Genomic DNA, 24,102 nt, shown 5'->3' on the forward strand with positions numbered 1-24,102 from the left:
GGCATCGTGAATTGTCATGACGGATAATGAGATGCAGTCCACCGGCGATGCACGAACAGCAGCGAGGCTAGGAGCTCAATTGTCTTGTTCTCTGTGGGGGGACGTCCCGAATGGGACCGATCTTGAATGACATACTGTGTAAGGTGGCTATAACTTAGAACTTTACAAGAACTCATCCACATACTTTGCTGTGAACTACTGTAAGGTTGTTACTTTAATTTGCTATGAAAGCGGTGCTGATTGACAATAAAAGCGGATTAAAAGCTGTGAGCTGTCTGGGGAAGTTAACCTTGCATTATTGAGCAACTGTTTCACCAGGTATCCAATCTAGCTTACCAAATTCCCAACCAGACTAACATTAATTATAATCTTTTAATAGTCATACGACAACTGGTGATATATATATATATATATATATATATATATATATATATATATATATATATATATATAAGAGAATTTAAATAACAAGAAATAAATCAGCTTATATTTGGAAATTTATTTTAACAGTGATCATTGAAATTTCAGCATATTAAACTTGATTCCTAACTAAACTGGTGCCTTATTTAGGATTGTGAAAATGTGAGATTGTAATCTTACGGAACACATCAAATATGGAGCCAAGATTGGGAGACTGCATACAACACTGCATTCATAAAACAACACACAAAGAACGTTGAAACATATGCAACAGAAAATTACCCACTACCAACCGATTCAATTTTCACCCAAAGAAGTTACGTTCGTAGCACAATCCTGTCCGTCATGTAATTACCACACACTGGTATACTAAATTCATATTAACTCTTTGTGAAATCTTCCCTAAAAGAATAGCTGAGGACTACTTTGATGATTACAGCACATGCTTCACATGGTCAACTTGGTTTTCACAAAGTGTAACTCCACAATAATTTTGATAATTAAAATAAATTAGATTTAAAAGCAATTTACAAAAGAAAAACCTCGAACTGGTTACTATCGTCTTACTATTAATCTTATGGGTCAAACACTTATATAAGCACGTGATAGTGGTCTCACAAAGTACACCCCACGTGGGTTGAACATAAAGAAAAGTTGCTATATTGAAAAATACTGTCAAGACGAGACGCACATTCGCATTTAAGATTGATGAACTTAGTTAGAGTTACTGATCAACACGTGGTTCCACTTTACTCACAAAGTAGTGACAAAGCAACTACCGGAATATATTCTGAACTTCACACGAGAATTACACTGCACTGCAATTTAAGATAACATTAGATATTTTGGAGCTAAACCTGAAATAAAGGTGATTAAGTTTTCAGTTAGGCTGAACTTAAGAAATCCATTGTCCTACGGACTTAGCAGACACGCGCTTAGCCGGAGATCTTACCACTTCAGACGCTCGTCACGGACAGACTGCCGTGGTTCCTACCTGAGGGGTGCCTCACAAATACAAACGGAAGTGACCAGAGAGGCAGCTTCCTATACCAACATGACAAAGGACGGGCAGGACCATACTAAGGATAGAAACCTCTTTGCTTTTAGAAAGCGTAGCTACCTGTTCCGACGTTGGTCCTACTGTTCTCTAGCAGACAGGCTTGTCTGCTACCCTCAAGCATGCAACTAGAAATACATTTGCTCATTCATCCCCTCACACAGAAGGGAAGGGGGATGACAGTATCTTATCATATACAGTATATAAAAGAAAGCTGATGTAGGTTCCGTATGAGACTGTGTGACATGGATTACATATAAACTGTGTTTTAAAGTGTAGTAGTGTGACAGATCGTTCTCGTTTATGTGTAAAAGTAACACGTTCCACTACTCAGTCTCCTCCCAGATAGTCAGAAACGCCACAGTAAATTTAGAAGAGGAATTTATGCCGTAAATGACAACAGATTTAAGAAATCAAACATGAAAGGAATCCAATATAGACCTTTCATAACTCCAACGCTCCGGGAAAAGACTGTGCAGGGAATTTTCTGGCCATGCTAGGACATTCCCAAGCAGGCTTCTCACACCCAACTTAAACCAAAAATGTAAAGAAAAGGCAAAAGGTCACCAGCTACTCGCTAAAACACAATAATTTCAACACATCTTTATAATCTACCAATTTCGAAGAGGAAAAAAAACAATCTGTGACACTTATTTAAAAGATAGTGTAGACCTAATTCGCTCAGCAAGTAAAAACAATTGTCCCTGTGTTATTAATATGAAAACAATTTCTGGATGTTACCCTTATGGAGTTCACCAGTATTTGCTCATTGCAAGAGCCAACCGATCGCAGGAAAATTTATGACTGTTTATTAACAAAAAAATTTATGAAAATAGCAAATGTGCCACAGCAATTAAAAAAGAACATGAAAATAACATCAGTATTATAAAGCAGAACATTACAATGCACAATCGGCAAAAGCAAAAAAAAAGTGATAAGAGACGAAAAAACATGTTTTACAAAGTGGTTATCACAAAAAAACTTCTATATCTTACAAAACTAATAATTTGTAGAATTAAAATAACTTTGTGGTACTAATTTAATCACTCTACTATATTTCAGTTAGTTAGTAAACAATGATCACTGTGTCATTATACTGAAACCACAATTAATTATGTGATTGTTACCCTTAAGGGGTTCCTCACAATAAATATGCCTCATGCAAAGGCTAATCGATCACAGTCCAATGAGAATGAATAGCTATCTGAGTGATAAACGAAGCAATGCCACTTGAATGAATTTACGAAACAAAATATCACAAATCTAATACGTCACACAAGAACAAACATTGATCAATAAAACAGTACAATAGTCAACATCTAAAAAAAACCAATAAATAAAACACCTGCAAAATACAAGAGTCTAAGTCTAAAAAAACAATAAATAGAACACCTGCAAAATACAAGAGTTAGTCTAATAAACACCAATAAATCGAACCCCTGCAAAATACACGAGTTAAAGTTTCTGTGACAGAAACACACGTATATACACTGGACTAAGAACCGTATAATCACTGTTCACTGACACACTCAGTACTTCCACTGTTCCGAGGCACAATATAAGGGGCGGGGGCGGGGGGGGGGGGGGGGGGGGTTCGTCGCCGCAGCTGTCAGTAGGGATTTTTGTCCATCTGTTGCGTGCAATCCCGCCGTCTCTGCCCTCTCATGAAGTTTCTCTTGGTGGCCTGTGTCACGTACATCTCGATTTGGTTCCATGTTTGTGTCGTCAAATTCGTGTAGTATCCTCGTTTGACAAGCCAGGTTGATATTCCTGGGCAAGGATGACACTTAATGGCTCTTCTTTGTGCCACGCTTAGCTACCAGAGAAAATCAACTATGATTTACTGTCGCTTGACAGTGGGCATCCGCCAGGAAATGTTGATAGGCGTCGTTGAAGTCTACCAATTTCTCTGGACAGTATATGTCAAAAGGCTCTACGCCCCTTGTGTTGTTACATTCTTGAGTTATCCTCAATTGGTTCGCCGGTTTGATATTCCTGGGCAAGGATGACACTTAATGGCTCTTCTTTGTGCCACCCTTACCGACCACAGAACATCGAACCATGATTTACTGTCCCTTGACATTGGGCATCCGTCAGGAAATGTTGATAGGTGTCGTTGAAGTCTGCCAATTTCTCTGGACAGTACGTATCAAAAAGGCTCCACGCCCCTTTCTCCCCTGTCTTCTGTCGTTTCACCGCGGCCGTCTCGTCACGGTCGCGTGCGTGTGGTGCGTTGCCAGCAGATGGATTTCCGCGCGGTGGACCGCTCGCCCATCTCAGGTCATCGCCTCCAGGAAGGGTCGCACGGGGCGGCCGCCCATTAGCTCCAGGTGCAAGGGAAAGTGTTTGCCGCGTACCCTTCTTTTGTTGTCGGCCGCGCTCCCGAAGTGGCCCGGTTGACAGCGTGTCCTGCTGGGAAACCCGCTAGTTTACAACTAGCCCTCCTCCTCGCTGCTCCCGCTGTCTCATAAGAGTTTAGCCAGTTCGCTTTCACGTTCTCAACTGCATTCACAGAAATTGTTCATCATACTTATGTCATTACCAAATGCCATACATAATACCGCTTAGTATTGTCTTTCACAATTTTTAAGAACAAAAGTGAGACTTAATTTTTTTTAAATAAAAAAATTAGATGAATCGACAATATAAAATATAAAAGTTAAATGACTTGACAATATTAAAAAATAAAAGTGAAATGACTTGACAGTATAAAAATTAAATTTAAATGAACTGACAATATAATATTTAAATCCACATCACTAATGTGGTTCACTTACGTTTTAATAAATCAAATGCTACTTAGTAATTCACTAAAATGAATAGGATTATGCCTTGTGCAAGTATAGGTCAGGACAGCATAGGGTTCACATGTTATTTACACACACACACACATGCACACCTGTTGTCTATTCTACAAACTAACTGCCCATAAACATGTATTACTCAAAATTTTACTTCAATCCACTACTAGTTAAGCCAACAATCTACTTCAATGCTATTTCAACACCGTGTATATACCACTACAGCATTGTTCTAATTTGTCCTCTTCTTGACGCTCGTGGCATACATCTTGTCACATGATAAACATGGAGAAACGTTCCTTAAACATACAAAGTAGAAAGAACAATGGTTATTTGCAAATCAAAACATTTATTCTAGTTCACACACCTGATAAGAGACTCGCAATTATACATTTATCATACTTATATATTCACACATAAAACAGTAAGAAAATTTCATCTAAAATTACGTTATCACAAGAGTTAATCACGAAGATGACTCTGAGAAGGTTATTTTTTTTTTTTTTACATTTTCCTACCCATTTTGCTCTAATTTCGTTCCTTCTTTAAGTTACCTTTCGCTTCCAAATCAGTTATTTCGCCTGTGGTGGTTATTCTGGATTCATTTCTCATGAATGGCAAAATTGTAGTCTCCTCTATTCTGTAAAACAGTTTCATCTTAACATATTGAACTTACAACAGACACAAAAGATCCGAATCCTCCTGTAGTTTAAATAAATGTTTTGCTTCATCCTTATTATGTTAAACCAAGCTTTCCTTCGGTCGCATAATGAAAATTATTTAATCTTCCTCTACCTTCAAAAGGGAAATTTCCTCAGTACAAATCATATAGGCTGCAGTGCATCCCGCACCAGTGAAAACAGTAAGCTGTAATGCTCACAGCATCAGCAAAACACATAAACGTGTCTTTTCTAGGACAAGTATTAACGCAGAATAATTTTTCAGACTCTGGCTCAACATCAATCAAGACTACAGAAAGGATCCATATTTCTGTTCGTTTCTCCATTTGCTGAAAAACTGCTCGTATTTGACTACCACAATAATATTTCAGGGCCACGTAAATTACACAAACCACAATTCTTCTTTCACCTTGAAGGGAATCAATATACTTACGAAATCCACAGACAGCACTTTACGTACTCAGCTATAAAGAACAAAAAAGACACATATCATCAATATTAACATATCATCGCATATTGGGAAGCCAATGGTTAAACAATCGTATTATCGCAACCTGTTTTCAAGATTCTAAACTTACTCATTCCTTTCTCAGAGTTCCATCTTAAAATATTCATACAGCACGCATACTATAGTAAGAGATCCTCATTTATACTGACAGATATAGAATAGTAACAGATAGATAGTAGCACTGAAAGCAGAAAATCGGAAACAAGGCTACTAACAGCTGGGGACCTGGGTTTGCCAGACCCATAATACCCACAGATCGGATATTCCCCTGACTTTTGCATTAATTCAACACAGATCTTGCTTCTCTCAGGAGCGACTCTTTTCAATTTACACAAAAAAAAAACATAAACAGCATTTCACTCGTTCACAAAGAAACCTTTTATCTTCACATTTGAACCAACCTAAATCCTAATTGCACAAGGAAAGAAAAAAAAACTACGAACATCACTTCAATCAATCACATAGAAACATCTTTATCACTATTTTTACCAACGTATTATTCAAAATGCATTTATCACAAATGTAAACTAATCAATTGTTTCTCTTCACCGTGCTCTCTACTCCTCACTGCCCTTTCTACTCATTTGCCATGTCGCTCATTTGTTTCGATTGGGCGCCTTCTGTGCTGATCGTTTGTCATTGCCGGTTTTGTTCATTTCCATTTGCTGGATTATGTCTAGGGTTAGCTGGCCGAATTTCAACATCATGAGGTGCTCCGCCTATAGTTCTTTTCCCACCGTGTTCACTGTAGTATCGATTCTGGTTGCCGTAACTGTTGCGTTCACGACTCTGTCCACGTCCTCGATCATTTCCGTTGTTCCACCTGTGTTCGCGACTGTTACCCCAGTTTCTATACGGCCGGTCCCGATTATTGTTCCGTTCGCGTCGCGACGACCAGTCACGCCGTTGATTAGTACTACAGCCACGACTGCGATCGCGCTGCTGTGCCCCGTAATAACTTTGTGCCTGATTAGGCGGTCATTCTCCTGTATTGTATTCCAACTCTTGGAGAAGCGTCTTAAACGTTTCCACGTCCTCTTTGCATCGTCCCGCAAGAATGACGTGGCGCAAGTGCATCGGCAATTTGGTGATGCATATCCTAATTAGTTCCGCAGGCCCGTATGGGTCGTATAAAAATTGATTTGCCTGCAGCATGTGGTCGAATAGGCGTGCTGGGCTGCCGAAACCAGACTGGTTCAAATTTGGCAGCATAATTATGCCATGTTTGACCCTATCTTGTGCCGCTTCCGACCAATAGGCGGACAGAAAGGCTTGTCGAAACTCCCGAGTGGAGTTGCAGTGACGCGCTGCCGACCTCATGCGAATCGCCGGTTCGCCTTCCAATTAGCCACACATATATTCTATCTTATGTGAACTTGCCCAGTCGGGAGGAAGACAGAACTCAAATTGCTCGAGCCATGCTCGTGGATGTATTCCTTTTTGCGAATTTCGGAATATCTCAAACTTTCTCACCGTAAGGAAATGTTTGAAATCAGATCCCCGCATTTCCTTCCGGCAAGGCCCTTGTATGTTTCTATTCATCTCATGTCTGCCCCTCAAAATACGATCTTCCCTGTCGTCAAAATCTCCCTCGTGGCCGGAGTCCCTCTCTGCACTGTTCGTACAGCTATTTTTAGTGCTATTGGCGAGTTCGTTATCACACGCCATGCGGTTTTCCAGATGCGCCACTCGTTCTTGTAATTCACCTGTTACAGCTTAGTGCCGCCTGTTCACTTCGAACTGTCCCTTCTGAAATCTAAGAAGCGAACGCACTTCTTCGGTCTCTGTGGCCGCTACCGGTGTACTATTGTTCTCGCTTTCCGTCACCTTCATCGTGCCTACGATGTCCGCTAATGCCGCAATCTTATCATGTATTTGTCTGTTATCCTTCGCCCCAGTCTGCTTCAATTGTTCAACTTGCTGTTCCAGCGCGTGAATCGCTGGACTGTTGTCCGCTACCGTGTTGCTAACGGACGTGGGACAATGCGTTTCCGCCTCTTGGACCCTCGAGAGTACCTGCTGGCATTCCCTTTGGCATTCTTCTCTCAGCGCTTGGAAATTCCTAAGTAGCTGTTCTTCGTGTTCTTTCGATTCCGCATCGCGACCCTGCTTGCCCTGTTCTAAGGCTTGCAGACGATCATTGATTTGTTCAAATGTACGGCCTAATTCTTTCATAATATCACTTTTTATTTCACTTGCCAGATTGTTTATTCTTTGTGAGATATCATTGGACACTCTCTGCATCGACTTGTTGACTTTATTTGTCTGCTGGATTAGTTTTTCGTCTATTTGTTCGCCTAGCTCGATTTTTCAGATTTCTGCGTCATTTGCTCGCCTAGCTCGCGGATCGATTTTTCAGATTTCTGCATCATTTGTTCGCCTAGCTCTCGGATCGATTTTTCGGATGGTTCTTTTTGTTCTCGGAACGATTTTTCTGATTTCTCTGCGTTTTCTTTATTTTGTTGCAATAAGGCTTTCATGAGTTCTGCCAAATCAATTTGGTTAGTAGGAGGCAAATTAATTTCTGGCTCTGCTGTGAGCCCGTTCGTCCTGTTTTGCATTTCGTCTGAAGTATTTCCCATTGCATTTTCGGAACCGTCCGACGCATTAATATTCGAAATCAAATTATCCCCTTGGTCCATGTTGCTTAAGTTGTCGGACCACTTACTTTTAGCTTGGTTACATGTCTGCATTAGTCCAGTTTATGCCTGGTACGCAACACACTAATCAAAATGAATGTATCCCCCAAAAAATTACGACAGTTACACGAAATGTACCGAACCTAGTACGCACTTTTTTAACACGCAAAACAAATTTTTAACTTTGATCAAAGCAGTGCAATTTACAAGCGAGAAAAAAAAACACACACACATATAAAAAACACAATATAGAAAACAAAACAACAAAACAAACAACACAACGCCGCTCAACAACGCCGCGTATCATCTGAAAGTCTGCTCAGAAACAACGCAGAAGTTGTTTGAGCGCTGCAGGGTAAAAATTAAGAATATACAACGCTCGCAATCTAACGTTTCAGAGATTCCAGAGTCTAGCGGAATCACAGAACAGGGTCGCCATGTGTAACGTTGTTACTTTAATTTTGGTGTTAGCGGTGGTGATTGACAGTAAAAGCGGGTTGAAAGCTGTGAGCTGTCTGGGGAAGTTAACCTTGCATTATTGAGCAACTGTTTCACCAGGTATCCAATCTAGCTTACCAAATTCCCAACCAGACTAACATTAATTATAATCTTTCAATAGTCATACGACAACCGGTGATATACATATATATATATATATATATATATATATATATATATATATATATATAAAACAGAATTTAAATAAAAAGAAATAAATCAGTTTATATTTGGAAATTTATTTTAACATTGATCATTGAAATTTCAGCATATTAAACTTGATTCCTAACTAAACTGGTGCCTTATTTAGGATTGTGAAAATGTGAGATTGTAATCTTACGGAACACATCAAATATGGAGCCAAGATTGGGAGACTGCATACAACACTGCATTCATAAAACAACACACAAAGAACGTTGAAACATATGCAACAGAAAATTACCCACTACCAACCGATTCAATTTTCACCCAAAGAAGTTACGTTCATAGCACAATCCTGTCCGTCATGTAACTACCACACACTGGTATACTAAATTCATATTAACTCTTTATGAAATCTTCCCGAAAAGAATAGCTGAGGGCTACTTTGATGATTACACCACATGTTTCACGTGGTCAACTTGGTTTACACAAAGTGTAGCTCCACAATAATTTCGATAATTAAAATAAATTAGATCGAAAAGCAATTTACAAAAGAAAAACCTCGAACTGGTTACTATCGTCTTACTATTAAGCTGATGGGTCAAACAGTTATATAAGCACGTGATAGTGGTCTCACAAAGTACACCCCACGTGGGTTGAACATAAAGAAAAGTTGCTATATTGAAAAATACTGTCAAGACGAGACACACATTCGCATTTAAGATTGATGAACTTAGTTAGAGTTACTGATCAACACGTGGTTCCACTTTACTCACAAAGTAGTGACAAAGCAACTACCGGAATATATTCTGAACTTCACACGAGAATTACACTGCGCTGCAATTTAAGATAATATTAGATATTTTAGAGCTAAACCTGAAATAAAGGTGATTAAGTTTTCAGTAAGGCTGAACTTTAGAAATCCATTGTCCTACGGACTTAGCAGACACGCGCTTAGCTGGAGATCTTACCACTTCAGACGCTCGCCACGGACAGACTGCCGTGGTTCCTACCTGAGGGGTGCCTCACAAATACAAACGGAAGTGACCAGAGAGGCAGCTTCCTATACCAACATGACAAAGGACGGGCAGGACCATACTAAGGATAGAAACCTCTTTGCTTTTAGAAAGCGTAGCTACCTGTTCCGACGTTGGTCCTACTGTTCTCTAGCAGACAGGCTTGTCTGCTACCCTCAAGCATGCAACTAGAAGTACATTTGCTCATTCATCCTCTCACACAGAAGGGAAGGGGGATGAAAGTATCTTATCACATACAGTATATAAAAGAAAGCGGATGTAGGTTCCGTATGAGACTGTGTGACATGAATTACATATAAACTGTGTTTTAAAGTGTAGTAGTGTGACAGATCGTTCTCGTTTATGTGTAAAAGTAACACGTTCCACTACTGAGTCTCCTCCTAGATAGTCAGAAACGCCACAGTAAATTTAGAAGAGGAATTTATGCCGTAAATGACAACAGATTTAAGAAATCAAACATGAAAGGAATCCAACAGAGACCTTTCACTACAAATACAATTAGGTATCATTTGATAGGTTGTACATCGTATACATGAATATTTAAAGGATACTGACAGTCACGCACGCCTTGTAAATAATTGTTAACGCTTATTGCATGACAGGTGACGGATTTTCTTTATTATCAGAACAAGTGTAATGAGTGATTGCCTATACTAATAAAGGTTGGAACGCCATTGGAAATGAAATGGCAGGCAGAACTCAAGCTCTGTGTGGAATGGCCGCACAGGTGTTGGTCCTGCTTAGAAACAGGAGTAGCTAGACAGCGGACGTCTTGACACCTGAGCTCTGGAGCACAATAGGGTGACGGCCAGCCGCTATTTGTAGCAGGACCGGAAGGATAACCGGGAACTCGGCAAATCTTGGACGCATGTGAGAGGAACGAAGAATTGTCACCTCGAAAACCACGCAGGCTGGGTTATTTACAAGGATTTTTACTCAGAAGCGTACCGTTGTACGAGAATAGGTTTTTCCTCGCAAACTTTCCGCGCTGGACGACAAAAGACTAAAATATGGTTGGTCGGCATTCGGAAGAATCTGTATGAGGGAGAATATTCCGTGGTTTCGGGGATATGATTCGTTTTCGGAAATGAGTAGGACAAGAGGGATATTTTGTGTGGACTCTTCTCTGAACAGGAGTCAAGTGCCGAACGGAGCACTTAACGCTCCGTACGACGCAGAAAAGAAATTGGTATGGATACTGCGTTCACAGCGGCTGCACTCCAGCTAAAATTAGCTGTAGCAACGTTTACCTTCAACTGTGGAGAAACGAACCAGCCACATTAGTTAATTGTTCTTGCGAGAACTGAGAGGGCACTATAATATGCACACTGCTCCAACCATGCACGTGTATATCGCCACATAATAAGACTAGGTCTGAGTACATGTTTTCTTGCATAACGAGAAACATAGGGAAAGTTTCTGGTGGAAAGTTCGGCAAAACTGAGATCAGTTTTGTAGGAATTTCAGTGGGAGAGAGTGGCCTTGCAGACAGCAGCACGCTGCAACTTAAGGTAAATACTGCATGCAGAGGCGTAAACTTTATTGGTGCACCAGCGTGTGTCCACTTGCGTCCACTTGCGGCCTTGGGTAATCTTGCGCTCAAATTTGACAATTGACTAACCATCCACAGTAAAACTGATTGTCATCCTAAGTAGTACCGAACTTTGAACCGGAATCGACGATTTTCGTAGTACTGACCAACATCATAACGTATGTGTAGGAGCAATTTTCTAAAGAAACGTCCAATTAAACTTTCATATTGTTGTGCTTAGGATTAAGGTAAAGAAACTTCCAATTAAACTTTTATAATATTGTGCTTAAGATTAATGTTCTGTCAGAGAGTTAATATTTAACGTTGTTGTGTATAAACTTATTTCACTTTTGATGTTAGCAAGATGCGTTATCCATTGTGCTGTTTTTATGTTGGTGAGTTGAAAACTGCGTGAAAAGTTGTAATTTGTTGAGAAATATTGCGACATTAAACTTGTCATTTCACCTCACACAGTAGTTCTCAGTTGTAATTTGGTGAGAAATATTGCGACATTAAACTTGTCATTTCACCTCACACGGTGGTTCTCAGTTCAAGAATAAGCAAGCAAGAGCAAAACCCCCCGCAACCATAGAAGTCAAATGTCTTCTATATCTTCTTCTTTCGTTATCTCCCGTATTACGCTAAGTGAAGCATTTTCCTGGCTGACAAAAGCTATGAAATATGTATTCTTGTCTTTGTTGAATTTTGTTCCGATTGTTATTCTCTTCACTGGTTTCGAATAGTAAACATTGCTCATTTATTATACGCGAGAAATGTACCAACCGAGTACTTGTTTGGTGAAGAGAAACAAAGTAGTTTTTGCATGTTCCAGTTGCGCAGCCAGAGAACGGAGAATATCACGTCTGCATTTCGCATGCTGAAGGTACGACCTGAGAACTGTAGAGTTTTACTCTCGAAACATAAACAAGACCAGCTCCGGAGTGTCTGTAATGGAATATGCAGACAGCGAAATACTGTGTACCGCCACTGTGTACATTATTATAAACAAAAACGTGTTTACACGCGCCCTGCTTCAGACGTGGTTTCCTTCGGGCTCCTCCTGCGAACCTGTAGGTGAACTCCCGTGTCGCTTTCTTTCTCGCGGTGATACGGTTACACGAGCAGTCTGTGTTCTTTGCGGTCGTAATGTACACGGCCGCGGGCGGAAGGGAACACACGCAAATATTGGAAGCGCGAGGCAGGGAATTCTGTTTCGCTTATCCAATAGCGGGTCCGTTTCACAGCAGCGCAGCCACAGGTGCCCCCCAGGCGGTCCGCGTCAGGGCAACTCGGGGATCCTGGAGGGAAAGCAGACGCAGACGGCAGAGCGCTCTGTGAGAGGCCGCGGGAGCAGCAGTGAGCCGCCAGAGGTGGATTTATCAGCAGTCAGTCGCCGTGGCACGTGTACCTGTAAGGTGACGCTCCGCTGTGGCAGCTCAGAGATATTCAAATGAGCGCCCGTGCTATCTCTGGTTTCGTTTCGCTGTTAGGTGCTTCTAGAGAGAGAGACAGGGTTGTAGCTTACGTCCGACGTTACTCAATCTGCACACTGAGCAAGTAGTAAAGGAAACAAAGGAGATACGCTGCAATGATTTTAAAGTCCAAAGACAAGTCTTTAGACTTTAAATGGGCTAGGACGTCAAACGGGCCGACTTGGAGCAGGAGAGGCACCACAGGACATTTTAATTTCCATTGTCTATACTTTTACAAGTAAATTCATAAAACTTTGTCAGCATGACCAGGAAGAATTCAGGATTCACACTCGTAACAGTGGAAGTTCAAAAACATAACAAAATAATTTTTTTTACATGTGAAATTTCATCATTTTTTCAGTTACTATTGGCTGCATTTGTTGCTATAGGTACACTTTTTTTCATAAGTGAGAGAGACCGTTCGATGAATTTTGCACAGCATACCAACCATACTTACAGGTGCCTGAAACTCTAGAATACATTTAATTTATGAAAAAATGAATGAGCTGTTACGTTTTAAACTTCATGTTTAGAAAAAAATCAAATTTTGTACTCAATTATCTAAATTTTTACCACAGTTTTAATAGATTTGAAAAATTCTAGAGTTTCATACACCTGTAAGTATGGTTTGTATGCTGTGCAAGATTCATCAAAGAATCTCTCTTACTTGTGCATAAAAATGTACCTATAGCAACAAATGCAGCCAACAGTAACTGAAAAAATGATGAAATTTCATATCTAAAAAAATTTATTTTGTTATGTTTTTGCACTTCCACTGCTATGAGTGTGAATCCCGAATCCTTCCTGGTCATGCTGACAAAGTTTTATGAATTTATTTGTAAAAGTATAGACAGTAGAAAATAAAATGTCCTGTGGAGCCTCTCCTGCTCCAAGTCTGCCCATTTGATGTCCTACCCCCCTTAAGAATCGCTGATACTATTGTTACTTCTGGCGCAGGAAACCAAAGACCTGCAAGAGTGCTTGAACGAAGTGGAAAGTGCGTTGAAAGTAGGTTATAACGAGCGTTTTATGTAAGTCTGCAGGCTTTCGTGGCCGTTGCCACTGAAATTAAAATCTTCTGGGTTATTAGGCCGCATCATGTTTCTTCTAAAATGATCGACGTTTCGACCCCTCTGCTGGGATCTTCCTCAGGATCTTCTGGTGTCCACTACTGCTAGAACACTGTCAGAGACGAGTGTCGCGTCCTCTTACAAAGGGGGAGTTTTCACGCGTTCGTGCTGGAGAAGTGATAGTATTGGTTAAAATTCGTATGGCTACCATCGGTGGGCCGTAGTCATAGGCTAATATTCCCGCCCTGATGCAGAAGAAGGGGCGCTGGTAGCTCACCTCCTGTGGATACCACTGGTGGCCCATCGTCATTGGATAGAAAGGCACTATTCCACACTTGTGCTGGAGAAGGGTTATTGGTTGAAATTCCTGCTACCGCTGTTGGTTGGTCGTCATCAGTGGCTAGATTCGAAACGGGCAGAGGTAGAGAGGGGGAATGTTTACCCAAAATATTATTGTCCGCCGAGGTGACTTGCAGCGCGTTACTTATGCCGCTCACACAGCGCGGCCGCGTATTTACTTCCTTGATGGCGGGGAGCCATGATGCCGGAAGCCTATAGCCGTCCTCTCTATTGAAATTAGATGCATTCTTAGAAATTTCAACCGCTTCTCGGACCTTTCTTCTATAAATGTTTGTTTCTTTAGCCAGTACACGTACGTTTTTAAAATCTATGTCAGAGCCACTGTTCTCATGGTGTTCCGCTACTGCCAATTTTGCACTTTGTTTTAGCCGCATGTGCCGTTCGTGTTCCTTAATGCGTTCTTTAACAGTACTTCCCTTATCGACTGTATACACTTTGCCGCAGCCACATGTCACTTGATAGACGCCTGCATTGTGGAGGCAATCAGGTGCGTCCTTCTTCTGCATCAGAGCGGGAATATTAGCCAATGACTATGGCCCACCAATGGTAGCCATACGAATTTTAACCAATACTATCACTTCTCCACTCGAACGCGTGAAAACTCCCCCTTTGTAAGAGGACGTGACACTCGTCTCTGACAGTGTTCTAGCGGTAGTGGACACCAGAAGATCCTGAGGAAGATCCCAGCAGAGGGATCATTTTAGATGAAACATGACGCGGACTAATAACCCAGAAGATTTTAATTTCAGGTTATAACGACTTGTCATCTGATTAAACCAGGTAATACTGCCAGAATTAGTTCATTAGATGAGTCGCTGAAAGTATACATAGTGCACAGAAACAGTCTGAAAAGCTTGTAAGGGTGTTGCTGGATTCCTTGTGGTGAGAAAGAATTCTTAGGAAAAAAATTCGGTACGTTACACCGTTTCCCATTTCATTAGCACTGAAATTAGTTAGTCAGGCCGTGGCGCACGCAAATTCAAACGGCCCGCCACAGACGGTGTCGCCAGATATGTTCTTCGTTTGGTTTGCTGAAACCTAACAAGAGAGCTATAAAAAAAAAAAAAAATTGGACATAGAACGGTAGTAAGGATCGAACCCTACCCAAAGACTGAGTAGTCTCGCGCGCTATCATCTACGCTACGAGAACAGTTGACACTGATTGTATGTGGTGCGCCGCTTGCTTTTGCGCTCGCAACGGCCTGATTGGATAGCTTCAGTGCTAATCAACATGAAACGGCACAACGTAATCAGTTTGTTTCTTAACAATTATTTCCCAGCACAACCTACGCTGCAACACTCTTACAAGCTTTTCAGTTTCAATAGTCTCAACCGTAAGCATAGTAGAGTGTTGGTTCAAGCTCGCAATTAAAGTGTATAATATGTATAATAACACAAACAGTTGTAAATAAAGACATATGGAGTACTGCTTTTGGGTTTTCCCGTATGCAGTGCAACATATGCCACATATGCAAATGGCGGCTCCTGAGCAGCAGGTGTTTTTGTGTTCTGCAGTTTGGTAAAAGTGGATCTGTAATTTCATTTCAACCTGCGGCCAGGATGGAAAGGAAACTGGTTGAATCATTTGAAGGAAGTACAGACGAAATATATGACTATATAAAAGCTAATGTGAAAATCATAGCAACAGAGGTGTTGGGTAAAAAAGATAGCAACCACAACCGTGCAGCAGAGTGGTGGTCAGAGGAACTAGAGGTCCTCATTAGAGAAAAACGAAATGCGTTCCTTCAGTGGTTGAATGATAAATCAGAAGAAACAAGGTCAATATACAAGGAAAAGAAGAATGAAGTGACGAAAAAAATAAGGATGACAAAAAATGAAGCATGGGAAAGAACATGTGCCAAGGTGAATAGCAAATTAGGATTTGGGAGAGCAAAAGAAGCATGGTCAGTATTGAAAGGGCTTCGACAGGATACAAAAAGCAAAACTAATCTCCAACTGATAACACAAAAGGAATGGGAAGAGTATTTCCAAAAATTATTAAATGAGGACAGAGAAGAATATCTAGAAGAAGGAACAGGGGAAGATAAAGGACATGAAGATGATGAGATCCATATTTTAGAAAGTGAAGTACTTCAGGCGTTGAGAACAGGAAAGAATGGTAAATCACCGGGACCAGGCAATATCAATCTGGAGTGTCTGAAATATGGTGGTGACAAAATTGTGAAACTGATAACACAGCTCTTCAACAAAATGATACATGGAGATTCAATACCCAACGAAATGAAGCTAGGTTACATTAATACAATATTTAAGAAAGGGGATCGCAAAATTTGTTCAAACTATCGAGGAATTTGTGTTACAAACACATTAATGAGAACTTTTGCGAAAGTAATTAAAAACAAACTGGAAAAACATTTTAGAGCCCAAGAAGAACAATGTGGATTCACGGCTGGGAGACCCTGTGTAGACCATATTTTCACATTACGACAGATTTTGGAGAAACATAGGGAAAAATAAAAAAGTATAGGATTAATTTTCATAGATCTAGAAAAAGCGTATGATACTGTTCCAAGAAAATTACTTTGGAGAGCACTACATATGGCAAACATAAACCCTTCCTTGATTAAAGTAATACAACAGATGTATAAAGATAACATTTGCCAAGTGAAAGTTGGTAATAAACTTTCACAGAAATTTAGAACAAGCAAAGGCCTTTTACAGGGCTGTCCCATGTCACCATCATTATTTAAAATCTATATAGATATTAGCCTTAGAACATGGTCTCGTAAATGTAATAGTATGGGATTAGAAATAAGAGATGGAGTTTACCTACATCATTTATTATTTGCTGATGATCAAGTAGTCGTAGCACAAGATGGGGAGGATTAGAAATAAGAGATGGAGTTTACCTACATCATTTATTATTTGCTGATGATCAAGTAGTCGTAGCACAAGATGGGGAGGATGCTAACTATATGTGCAATCAACTAGCAGTAGCATACAAACCTTGGGGTTTGAAGATTAATTACCAAAAAACAGAATACTTGACTAATGATTCAGATGAGCTATACATTGAAGGAAAGAAAATCAAAAAGATAAACACTTTCTGTTATTTGGGATCCATTTTAGAAATCGAGGGAAAATCAGAGTCAGAAATCAATAAAAGAATTAGTAGCGGACGGAGGGTCATTGGGATGCTTAACTCAGTCTTATGGAGCAGGAATGTAATGAGCAGAACTAAAAAATTAATATACAAATCCATATTAGAGAGTGTGGTTCTGTATGGAACGGAGACCTGGACAATTAACATGAAGCACATTAAAAAATTACGAGCTCTAGAGATGGACTTTTGGAGAAGATCGGCAAGAATCTCCAGGAAAGAAAAGATAAGGAACACCGAAGTAATAAGGAGAATGGAAATAAAAGAAAGAATATATGACGTAATGGATAGGAAGAAATTACAGTGGTACGGGCATGTACGACGAATGGAGGAAGCCAGAATACCAAAATTGATACTGGAGTGGGAACCGGAGGGGAGAAGAAGAAGAGGACGACCTGTGACCACCTGGCTCCAGAATGTACAGCACACAATGAGGAGAATGGGCGCAGAGGAAGAGGACACGCAAGATCGAAACACATGGAGAAATATTTTGTGAGTATAGTTTAAGAACGTTTATTGTTTGTATTATCATTTCCAGGTAAATTATTATGTTGGAGATAAGCCTCTGTAATGAGGAAAAGCTCAAAATAATAATAATAACCTGCGTTTCGTTTAAAAATTATGGCAGAAACATCCACTGACGGTATCTCTAATAATTTCAGTAATTGGAAAAAGCCTTATGTGTGTGTGTATAAAGCGAAGGGCATAGGACGACCGGAAGTGCCCGAAGAGGATCTTCGCCGTGTCAGAAAATTTTATCTTCGTAGTCCTAAGAAGTCTGTTCGGAAAGCAAAGACGACAGGATGTAAGGTTGTAAGAAAACTTTTACACAAGCATTTCTACCGGCTACAGCTGGTACTTGTCTTTAAGTCAGATGACTGCGTTGTGTGTTACAGCTTTGCAAGCGAAGTATTGCAACGGGAGATGCCTTCCTTTTCGTGTGGTGCTCAATAATGAGGCAGCTTTTCATCTAAGTTGGGAGGTGTGTACCTACAATTTTCGGAGTTGGGGATTAGAACATCCTCATGAGCTTGTACAATATCAAGGATATTCTCCAAAATTAATCGTTTTCTGTGCCTTGTCCAGTCAACTGCACGGACCATATTTTTTCGCTGAAGCTACCGTAACAGCGGTGGCTCATCTTGATAAGATGCAGTTCCCAACTTAAATGTGAATCTAAAAACTGTATTTGGCAACAGGATGGAACCCTTCTCCACTGGTATCTCTTTGTATGAGGTATGGTACATCTCTTATCTGGACACGGACTAGATACCAAACCCTTAAACCGCGTTACGTCTGAGACAGACACCGAAAGACACATGCGGGGAAGAAGGTTCCCCAGAACACACTGTCTTCTTCCGCGGGCAATGCGCGAACAATGTATATAACTACACTTAAACTACACAGAAACAGAAATCCATATATACACAGAAATACGAAACCAAGCCCAATGGACATGCATTAAGAGACAGTATTTAAAAAAAATACGAAGAGAACTTGCTGAGCCGGCCGATGTGGCCGAGCGGTTCTAGGCGCGTCAGCCAGGAACCGCGCGACTGCAACAGTCGCAGGTTCGAATCCTGCCTCGGGCATGGATGTGTGTGATGTCCTTAGGTTAGTTAGGTTTAAGTAGTTCTAAGTCTAGGGGACTGATGACCTCAGATGTTAAGTCCCATAGTGCTCAGAGCCATTTGAACCATTTTGAACTTCTGGACACGACATAACAGACATGCCGATATGCTCTGTAACAAAATTCTCCAGAGCTGTGGACAGCGACACCTAGTGTGACAGCGACAACAATGATACTGAAGAGGAAGAGGAAGATGAGATGTAATAGTAAATAAGACAGCTAGAATTATGAATCGTACATAACATGCCAAAACGCAGTGACAAGTTGTACATATCAGACAATAAAAAATTAAGAATAGCGAGTGTTAGTCAAAATATAATGTAATGTTCCGGCAGTTTAGTCAACAAAGTCAAGAAAGCGTGGATGAATACCTAATATTAAGGCATACGATTAGCAGCACGATTTATCTGCTACTAACTATAACCTATCCTGTCATGAGTGGCTGACTACAGCTCGAAGAAACCATTCCCAGGTACTCACCACCAGTCACAGTTACTGATGTCACCGATAAATTCCTTCTCTGTCCAGTCATCTTTCTACATTCTCCTTACAACAACAGATTTTATTTATATTTCAACCTCAAATCAATTAATACCTTCAAAAAGTATTTCTTCCGTGTCGATTGCTGCAGTTAAAAACAAAACAAATAAAGTATAAAAAAGAAGACAAATGAAAACGGAAATGTGTACTACTGTGGAAGGTCTCTGTTGGATTCCTTTCATGTTTACTTCTTAAATCTGTTGTCATTTACGGCATAAATTCCACTTCTAAATTTACTGTGGTGTTTCTGACTTTATCTGGGACGAGACTGAGCAGTGGAACGTGTTACTTTTACACATAAACAAGAACGATCTGTCACACTACTGCGCTTTAAAATACAGTTTATATGTAATTCATGTCACACAGTTTCATATGGAACCTACTGCGCTTTCTTTTATATACCGTATATGATAAGATACTGTCATCCTCCTTCCCTTCTGTGTGAAAGGATGAATGAGCAAATGTATTTCTAGTTGCATGCTTGATGGTAGCAGACAAGCCTGTCTGCTAGAGAACAGTAGGACCAACGTCAGAACAGGTAACTATGCTTTCTAAAAGCAAAGAGGTTTCTATTCTTGGTATGGTCCTGTCCGTCCCTTGTCATGTTGGTATAGGAGGCTGTCTCTCTGGTCACTTCCGTTTATATCTATGAGGCACCCTCAGGAGGGCCCCACGGCAGTCGGTACGTGGCGACTGTCTGAAGTGGTAAGATCTCCAGCTAAGCGCGTCTCTGCAAAGTCCGTACGACAATGGATTTCTTAAGTTCAGCCTAACTGAAAATTTATCACTTTTCTTTCAGGTTTAGATTTAAAATGTCTTATGTTATCTTAAATTGCAATGCAGTGTAATTCGAGTGTGAAGTTCAGAATATCTTCCAGTAGTTGCTTTGTCACTACTTTGTGAGCAAAGTGGAACCACGTGTTGATGATCCGCAACTCTAACTAAGATCATCAATCTTAAATGCGAATGTGCGTGAGATTATAACGTCTCGTCTTGACAATATTTTACAATATAGCAACTTTTCTATATGTTCAACCCATGTGGGGTGTACTTTGTGAGACCAGTACCACGTGCTTATACAATTGTTTCACCCATCAGATTAATAGTAAGACGATAGTAACCGGTTGGAGTTTTTCTTTTGTAAATTGCGTTACGAAGTAATTTATTTTAATTATCAAAATTATTGTGGAGTTACACTCTTTGTGTAAACCAAGTTGACCACGTGAAGCATGTGGTGTAATCATCAAAGTAGCCCTAGGCTACTCTTAGCAAGATTTCACATACAGTTAGTACGAATTTATTATACCAGTGTGTGGTAATATCATGACGGACAGGATTGGGCTACGAACGTAACTTCTTTGGGTGAAAATTGAATCGGTTGGTTGTGGTTAATTTCCTCTTGGATATGTTTCAACGTTCTTCGTGTATTATTTTATGAATGCAGTGCTGTATGCAGTCTCCCAATCTTGGCTCCATATTTGATGTGTTCCGTAAGATTACAAGCTCACATTTTCACAATCCTAAATAAGGTACCAGTTTAGTTAAGAATCAAGTTTGTTGTTGTTGTTGTGGTCTTCAGTCCTGAGACTGGTTTGATGCAGATCTCCAAGCTACTCTATCCTGTGCAAGCTTCTTCATCTCCCAGTACTTACTGCAGCCTACAACATTCTGAATCTGCTTAGTGTATTCCTCTCTTGGTCTCCCTCTACGATTTTTACCCTCCACCCTGCCCTGCAGTACTAAATTTATGATCCCTTGATGCCTCAGAACATGTCCTACCAACCGATCCCTTCTTCTAGTCAAGTTGTGCCACAACCTCCTCATCTCCCCAATTCTATTCAATACCTCCTCATTACTTATGTGATCTACCCACCTAATCTACAGCATTCTTCTGCAGCACCACATTTCGAAAGCTTCTATTCTCTTCTTGTCTAAACTATTTATCGTCCATGTTTCACTTCCATACATGGCTACACTCCATACAAATACTTTCAGAAATGACTTCCCGACACTTAACTCAATACTTGTTGTTAACAAATTTCTCTTCTTCAGAAACGCTTTCCTTACCACTGCCGGTCTACATTTTATATCCTGTCTACTTCGACCATCATCAGTAATTTTGCTCCCCAGATAGCAAAACTAATTTACTACTTTCAGTGTCTCACTTTCTAATCTAATTCCCGCAGCATCACCCAACTTAATTTCACTATATTCCATTATCCTCGTTTTACTTTTGTTGTTGTTCATCTCATACCCTCCTTTCAAGACACTGTTCGTTCCGTTCAACGGCTCTTCTAAGTCCTTTGCTGTCTCTGACAGAATTACAATGTCATCGGCGAACCTCAAAGTTTTTATTTCTTCTCCATGGATTTTAATACCTACTCCGAACTTTTCTTTTGTTTCCTTTACTGCTTGCTCAATATACAGATATAAGAACGTCAGGGATAGGCTATAACCCTGTCTCACTCCCTTCCCAACCGCTGCTGCCCTTTCATGCCTCTCGACTCTAATTACTGTCATCTGCTTTCTGTACAAATTGTAAATAGCCTTTTTCTCCCTGTATTTTACCCCTGCCACCTTCAGAATATGAAAGAGAGTATTCCAGTCAACACTGTCAAAAGCTTTCTCTAAGTCTACAAATGCTAGAAATGTAGGTTTGCCTTTCCTTGATCTTTCTTCTAAGATAAGTCGTAGGGTCAGTATTGCCTCACGTGTTCCAACATTTCTACGGAATCCAAACTGATCTTCCCTGAGCTCGGCTTCTACCAGTTTTTCCATCCGTCTGTAAAGAATTCGCGTTAGTATTTTGCAGCTGTGACTTATTAAACTGATAGTTTGGTGATTTTCAGATCTGTCAACACGTGCTTTCTTTGGGATTGGAATTATTATATTCTTCTTGAAGTCTGAGGGAATTTCGGCTGTCTCATACCTCTTGCTCACCAGATGGTAGTGTTTTGTCAGGACTGGCTCTCCCAAGGCCGTCAGTAGTTCCAATGGAATGTTGTCTACTCCCGGGGCCTTGTTTCGACTCAGGTCTTTCAATGCTCTGTCAAACGCTTCATGCAGTATCGTATCTCCCATTTTATCTTCATCTACATCCTCTTCTATTTCCATAATATTGTCCTCAAGAACATCGCCCCTGTATAGGCCCTCTATATACTCCTTCCACCTTTCTGCTTTTCCTTCTTTGCTTAGAACTGGGTTTCCATTTGAGCTCTTGATATTCATGCAAGTGGATCGCTTTTCTCCAAAGGTCTCTTTAATTTTACTGTAGGCAGTATCTATCTTACCCCTCGTGAGATGAGCCTCTACATCCTTACATTTGTTCTCTAGCCATCCATACTATTTTGCCCTTCCTGTCGATCTCATTTTTGAGACGTTTGTATTCCTTTTAGCCTGCTTCATTTACTTAATTTTTGTATTTTCTCCTTTCATCAATTAAATTCAGTATCTCTTCTGTTACCCATGGATTTCTATTAGGCCTAGTCTTTTCACCGACTTGATCCTCTGCTGCCTTCACTATTTCATCCTTCAAAGCCACCCATTCTTCTTCTACTGTATTTCTTTCCCCCATTCCTGTCAATTATTTCCGTAGGCTCTCCCTCAAACTCTGTACAACATCTGGTTCTTTCAGTTTATCCAGGTCCCATCTCCTTAAATTCCCACCTTTTTGCAGTTTCTCCAGTTTTAATCTACAGTTCATAACCAATAGATTGTAGTCAGAGTCCACATCTGCCCCTGGCAATGTCTTAAAATTTGAAACCTGGTTCGTAAATCTCTGTCTTACCATTATATTATCTATCTGAAACCTTCTAGTATCTCCAGGGTTCTTCCATGTATACAACCTACTTTCATGATTCTAGAACCTAGTGTTAGCTACTATTAAGTTATGCTCTGTGCAAAATTCTACCAGGCGGCTTCCTCTTTCATTTCTTAGCCCCAATCCATATTCACCTACTACGTTTCCTTCTCTTCCTTTTCCTACTGTCGAATTCGAGTCACCCATGACTATTAAATTTTCGTCTCCCTTCACTACCTGAATAATTTCTTTTATCTCATCATACATTTCATCAATTTCTTCATCATCTGCAGAGCTAGTTGGCATATAAACTTGTACTACTGTACTACTGTAGTAGGCGTGGTCTTCGTGTCTATCTTGGCCACAATAATGCTTTCACTATGCTGTTTGAAGTAGCTTACCCGCACTTCTATTCATTATTAAACCTACTCCTGCATTACCTCTATTTGATTTTGTATTTGTAATCCTGTATTCACTTGACCAAAAGTCTTGTTGCTCCTGCCACCGAACTTCACTAATTCCCACTATATCTAACTTTAACATATCCATTTCCCTTTTTAAATTTTCTAACCTATCTGCCCGATTAAGGGATCTGACATTCCAAGCTCCGATCCGTAGAACGCCAGTTTTCTTTCTCCTGATAATGACGTCCTCTTGAGTAGTCCCTGTCCGGAGATCAAGTTTAATATGCTGAAATTTTAACGGAACAATGATCAATGTTTATATATATATATATATATATATATATATATATATATATATATATATATATATATGTCACCGGTTATCGTACGATGA

The sequence above is a fragment of the Schistocerca serialis genome, chromosome 1 (genome assembly GCF_023864345.2).
Source record: "Schistocerca serialis cubense isolate TAMUIC-IGC-003099 chromosome 1, iqSchSeri2.2, whole genome shotgun sequence".
Taxonomy (NCBI): domain Eukaryota; kingdom Metazoa; phylum Arthropoda; class Insecta; order Orthoptera; family Acrididae; genus Schistocerca; species Schistocerca serialis.